Source organism: Rutidosis leptorrhynchoides, chromosome 7 (genome assembly GCF_046630445.1).
Source record: "Rutidosis leptorrhynchoides isolate AG116_Rl617_1_P2 chromosome 7, CSIRO_AGI_Rlap_v1, whole genome shotgun sequence".
NCBI lineage: Eukaryota > Viridiplantae > Streptophyta > Magnoliopsida > Asterales > Asteraceae > Rutidosis > Rutidosis leptorrhynchoides.
In genome coordinates, this window is record NC_092339.1 from 197002736 (window position 1) to 197009872 (window position 7137).

The following is a 7137-nucleotide window of genomic DNA, read 5'->3' on the forward strand; positions in this document are numbered from 1 at the left end:
ATATTAATATTAAATGTTCATCTTAATAATGATAACGAAAATAATAAATTACATAACAACTATATTTCGACTTGTAAATAAATTTGATATCTTAATGTTATAAATTACTAATTATGGAATATATTACTGTATATAATAACGTATACTGATTATTTAATCTTTATTCATTTTATATATATTATTATTATATAATTGTGTTTGCATATTATTTATATCATGAATATATTAATATTGTTATGTATATATATATATATAATTATTATACATTTATTTATTTATCATAACAATAAATATTATAAATTTTTACACATAATGTGTATACCTTTTATACACATTATATATATACTAAAAATTTTACATATAAATCATATATATTTGTATATAGATTCATATCAAATTACACTTAATTATTTTGTATTTTATTCTACATACTTAATTCTAATGATTTTAAATTATATTTTATAATTTCAAATTATTATATATATATACTTACATTTATATATATATATATATATATATATATATATATATATATATATATATATATATATATATATATATACATACATACATACATATTTATTTACAAATAGTTATTCGTGAATCGTTGAGATACTTTCAATAATATTAGTAATTGTTAATGATATTCATATTAACGAAAATGCTAATATTAATAATAATACTTACGTCAATATTAATAATATTAATAATTTTAAAATGATACTAATACTAATGTTAACGAAAATACTAATAAGTTTTATTATTTTCATAAGAGTAATAACAATAATATTCATAATCATAATAAGAATAATAATAATAATAATAATAATAATAATAATAATAATAATAATAATAATAATAATAATAATAATAATAATAATAATAATAATAATAATAATATTTAAAGGGTACAGTTTATAATAATCTTAATAAATATAATAACTCTAATCAAAATGTTAATTTTTAAATAAAAATGTAGTTTTAATAAAAATGATAGCTTTAATAGTTTTTATTAAAATGATACTTTTATTAATAATAATTTTAATAGTAATAATACTGATAATAACAATAACTACAATAACACTTTTTCTACTAATAGTAATAAGTTTAATAATAACAACGCTAGTAACTATAATAATAATAATAATAATGATAATAATACTTGTAATAATAATAATAACTATTAATAATAATACTATTAATAATAATACTATTAATACTAATAATAATAACACTAATAACAATAATAATAGTAACAATTTTTAATAACAATAATAATAATAATAATGATAATAATAATAAAAAAAATTTTGATATGAAAACTACCTCAAAAGATGCTTTAAAAAGAAAACTGCCACGAACGGGACTCGAACCCGCGACCTTCTGCTTATTCACAAACACCTAAGACCATGGCTCTGTTCCTTATTTTTCTGAATTAATACCCAGTCATATTTATTTAAACCGTACCCATCTGTTTACCTTTTTCTTCTTCATCACCTCAAACACAATCGACTGGTATTCCACTAATTCATAACAAATAATAATTTGTTTAGTTTTATGACTTTTAAACAATCAAGTAACAAATAATGGGTGATTAAATAGATTGAAGGAAAAAAAATATGAAGAAAGCTCCCTAGCTGCCGTCGCTGTTTAATATGAAAAAAAAAATTGATTTCATTCTTAAGCACGTAATTGACAAGGATTATAATACGAAATACCTTGCAATTCGATCCTAGAAACTTGTGAAACCGTAAATTAAACTTAAAACCTCCATACGAACTCGAATTTGATCATTATTCAAATGTTTGACTTTTTGAAACAAAACTTAGACTCAAGAATTCGAACTCGATATCAAGAATTGTAATTTGAAACTTTACAGATAGTTTGATTGTGAGATTCCTAACACTTCTACGTTATTACATTTTGCAATTTGATTGGAATTCGATTTTTGACTTTAAAGTTGAAAAAACAGAGATGTCGACTGGGTGTTTGTTTCTTTTTCTTGTTCCTTTACCAATTGCAGAATATAACTTATATATATTGTAACGAATAATTGAAGTAGAAACATAATCTTGATAGTTGAGGTCGACTTGTAATCAAATCAGACAGGAAGGACAGATATATTCGTTTAGGCAGGAAATTGAATAGAAGAAAACAAAAGCAGATAAAGAGATGTATCTAATCTATACGAATTGATGCAATTGTATAACAACCTGAGATAGAAACAAAAAGGGGTCACAGTTGGATCGTGATTGAAGCAGTTGTACGAGTAATGGCCTTTTTTTAATTATCTTTAATTACTATTAATAATTAATTAATATTATTAATATTGATATTATAAAAAAAAATACTAATAATATTAATAATAATAATATCAAAATAAATTCACTAACAATAAGTCAAATAATAAAAATAATAATGAATAAAATTTATAAGGTTTAGTAATAATAATGATGGTGATCATAATAAAAATAAAAATTATAATTTTTCTATTAATTATAATAATAATGATATTAATAATGTCAATAATAATAATATTAGTTTTTTTCTATTAATTATAATAATAATGATATTAATGATGTCAATAATAATAATATTAGTAATAAGTATAACACATTACATGTATCAAGTTTCATATCCATATATTTTATATATATAGTAGTATTAATAATACAGATATTAATATTAATATTAAATGTTCATCTTAATAATGATAACGAAAATAATAAATTACATAACAACTATATTTCGACTTGTAAATAAATTTGATATCTTAATGTTATACATTACTAATTATGGAATATATTACTGTATATAACAACATATACTGATTATTTAATCTTTATTCATTTTATATATATTATTATTATATAATTGTGTTTGCTTATTATTTATATCATGAATATATTAATATTGTTATGTATATATATATATATATATATATATATATATATATATATATATATATATATATATATATATATATATATATAATTATTATACATTTATTTATTTATCATAACAATAAATATTATAAATTTTTACACATAATGTGTATACCTTTTATACACATTATATATATACTAAAAATTTTACATAGAAATCATATATATTTGTATATAGATTCATATTAAATTACACTTAATTATTTTGTATTTTATTCTACATACTTAATTCTAATGTTTTTAAATTATATTTTATAATTTCAAATTATTATATATCTATACTTACATTTATATATATATATATATATATATACATACATACATATTTATTTACAAATAGTTATTCGTGAATCGTCGAGAATAGTCAAAAGGGTAATTGCATATATGAAAACAGTTCAAAATTTTTGAGACTCAACTTAACAGACTTTGCTTATCGTGTCGAAATTATATAAAGATTAAGTTTAAATTTAGTCAGAAATTCCTGGGTAGTCACAGTACCTACCCGTTAAAGAAATTTTGTCCCAAAATTTGAGTGAGGTGGTCATGGCTAACAATAAAAATGTTTGCATGACGAATATGAGTTGGTAAATAGAGTTTTGTCATCATTGAGTAATATGGATAAATCAATTCGATTATTCGAAGAGTACGAATGAAGCTATCACAAAAGAGTGAAATGAATAAATGCAGAATCGTCTTGTCTGGTGACGTAGTCACGGTTGATTTCCATAATTCAAGGGATTTAAAAAAAATCTTTGAAATCTGAATAAGATCTGATTTCCTCGGGATTAAGAAAATTAAGATCTCTGTAATTAAATGCAGAAATCTGTCTTAATTTCTTTATCGATTATTTTACTATAAAGTAACTTCTTCCATTCCATTATTTTTTTACCACTCCTATACTAAATTCCCAAATTCAAAAGACTGTGAAAATGCTTAATCGAGTTCTGATTCTTGTCCTTATCCTTACTATCTCAACAATCATTCTCCTTTTCCAACTACCACCGGAGGAATCTGTTTTCTTTTACTTCGCCCTTGGGGTTATAATGTTTTTAATTCTCCCGTGTCTTTATGTTGCAATAAACATTGATATACACGGTTTGTAGTTTATGTGTTGTTATCGAAATTTATATTCTTCCTTATATTTTGGAGCTCTTTGCCTTTTTTTTCTCTTCTCGACTCTAATTACAACAAGTAATGGTCCAGAATTCATAGGTATGGTGTTTCGAATGAACATGACTATTGTTCTAAGAGAGAGATTGTAATAGCACGATCTTGATTAGTTAGATTACCAGAATTCGGGAGAAAATATAGAAATATCAAGAAAATAGGTTATTGATATGTCTATAGATTAGATAGAATGTAAGAGTCGTGTAACATGGCACATGATGACATTATGGTCTGTGAATCATCACGTTTCATTAGAAACTCAGCATGACTTACTGTAATATAATCACGTTAATCAAGTGTCATTATATTATACTAACACATGCATCAGTTCCCAACATTACTTCAATAGCATTCATATTTTAAGCTGGAAAGTTTACAGAATATAGAAACTAATAGTTTCTATATGATGTAACACTGATAGCACTAAGAGATTAATGATTTCAGATAAGAATAGTTATGAAAATATCTTCAAAAATATGGAGGATATTTATAATGAAAGATACGATGATATCTTGGAAGCTCTTATATCGAAGGATGGTGAAGAAAATTTGTTCGCAAGAGTTTGGAGTCAGAAGCAAGGTATTCGCTAAAGATTTCATCAGAAACAGAATCAACATGATTCTTAATGTACAAGTTTAGTCCTTGTGATTTGTTCAGAGACTCCTTCGTAGTTTGCTCAATTAGTTTTTCAGTTTTAAACTTTTTCTGAGCTTTGCCAACATACAATTCTTTATCATCAACTTTTGGCTATTGAGGTCGTTTACAGTTTTTGTTGCTTCATTCAACTTTTCAAAATTCAGGGCATTAATTCGCAGACTGGGTGCTTTTCAGAATTTCAAAATGGAAGATCGTAGTTCTAAGAGATAAATGTTATATGGATACATATAACTGTTGATGTGGAAACGTTGCGAGACTCACAATACAGATTTGCTGATTCCCAGTAATTGGTATGGCAATTCTTGTTACAAGATGCGGATGAGTACATGATGAGACTTCAATAGATAAATATAGTGATTTATCGGAGAGATTTAAGCCAAGGAGCAACGAGGTTGCTGGTACGTCTGCTGGTAATATGATGGAATATAAAAGGTTCTCTGATAACAATAAAAGAGCACGCATATATATTAAGGTTATAATAAGGTTGTTTCGAATGAAAAGTCGAAGTTGATCTGCTGGAGCTATGACAAAATCGACTAATTTGGAGAGGGATTGTAAAATTATTTTCGGTAATAACAATGCCAAAGGAGCTATCACAGATACTTGTTAATGTTTACTCAGATTCCGAGAGTTTTTTAGGTGCATAATTGTATGCATAAATCTTTCCTTCCGTAGATGAAGTGCGGTTGATTCATCCTCCCGATTGAGGTTTTTTCAAGAATCATGAAAGGTATGAATCGCAGATTGTAATCGTCAAGATACAAATGAGGTTTAAGATGAAATCAAGTGGCAAACTTGAAGAAATGTTTAGTTTCATATGTTATAATCAATATTTTAATTCATTTTAATTGTCCAATGTTATTAGTCCACAGTCGATAGTCAACAGTTAACAGTCTAATAATTCATATATAGTTTAATTTATAATATTCGAATTAATTAATACGTATCGTGACCCGTGTACATGTCTCAGACTCGATCACAACTCAAAATATATATATTATTGTAGAATCAACCTCAACCCTATATAGCGAACTCGAACATTACAGCGTATAGAGTGTCTATGGTGATTCCAAATCATATATATTTGTATATAGATTCATACTAAATTACACTTAATTATTTTGTATTTTATTCTACATACTTAATTATAATGTTTTTAAATTATATTTTATAATTTCAAATTATTATATATCTATACTTACATTTATATATATATATATATATATATATATATATATATATATATATATATATATATATATATATATATATATATATATATATATACATATTTATTTACAAATAATTATTCGTGAATCGTCGAGAATAGTCAAAAGGGTAATTGCATATATGAAAACAGTTCAAAATTTTTGAGACTCAACTTAACAGACTTTGCTTATCGTGTCGAAATTATATAAAGATTAAGTTTAAATTTAGTCGGAAATTCCCGGGTCGTCATACACAAATGATATCATTTGACCTAGATTACATCAAGAGATATTTACCAATTACACTATATAACAACAAGATCAAATTAGTCTACCATTACCAAAAGAGAGCTAATGACTCCTAAATACATGGGTCAACGTGTTGGTCAACCTGTTCAAAACGTCAACAAGACCAGGAGATTCAGATGGCCGACGACAAGGCGAAACCCAATGGGATGAACCAAGAACAAATGGAAGCCAATCAGGTGCCGATTTCTGTACAATTATGTTATGAATCGCATCATCGAGCTTTCATAACCCTATAATATCATCCTGTTCGAGATCAATTTCTATTAATTATGATTTTCCAGAATGGCATGAGAATCGATTCGGTCGCGATACACCAAATTTTAATGTTTGTAACAAACCTGATGATGTTGATCGAATTAGGGTTTGTGATAGGAAACAAGCCATTTTTAATTAATTTTCCGTGTATCTATATGATGTATATCAGCGTAAAATGAGGTTTCGTGATTGTTCTTTTGATAGCTTATTTTTGATAGCTTATATGGAATAAAAATTTGTTATCGAACGATAATACCCTCACATGCGTGGCACATGTGATGGGTTAACCATAAAAAATGGATGGAGTTATTTTTGGGTATCAACCACGTAATTAAAGCAAAAGATGGGTACCAACCATGAAAAAAAATTAGTTTAGGTGTTGTCATGTGTAACGACCCAACTTTTTCGACTTGCTTTTGTGCTTTGTGCCTTTATGAAACTGCGTATTTGTGCGTACTGAGCTATATTGTAACGACCCAACTTTTCCGACTTGCTTTTGTGCTTTGTGCTTTCTGCAAAACTGCGTATTTGTGCGTACTAGGCTATAGTATACTCTGGTATCTAACTACATGTGGATTACTTTCGTTTATATGTTA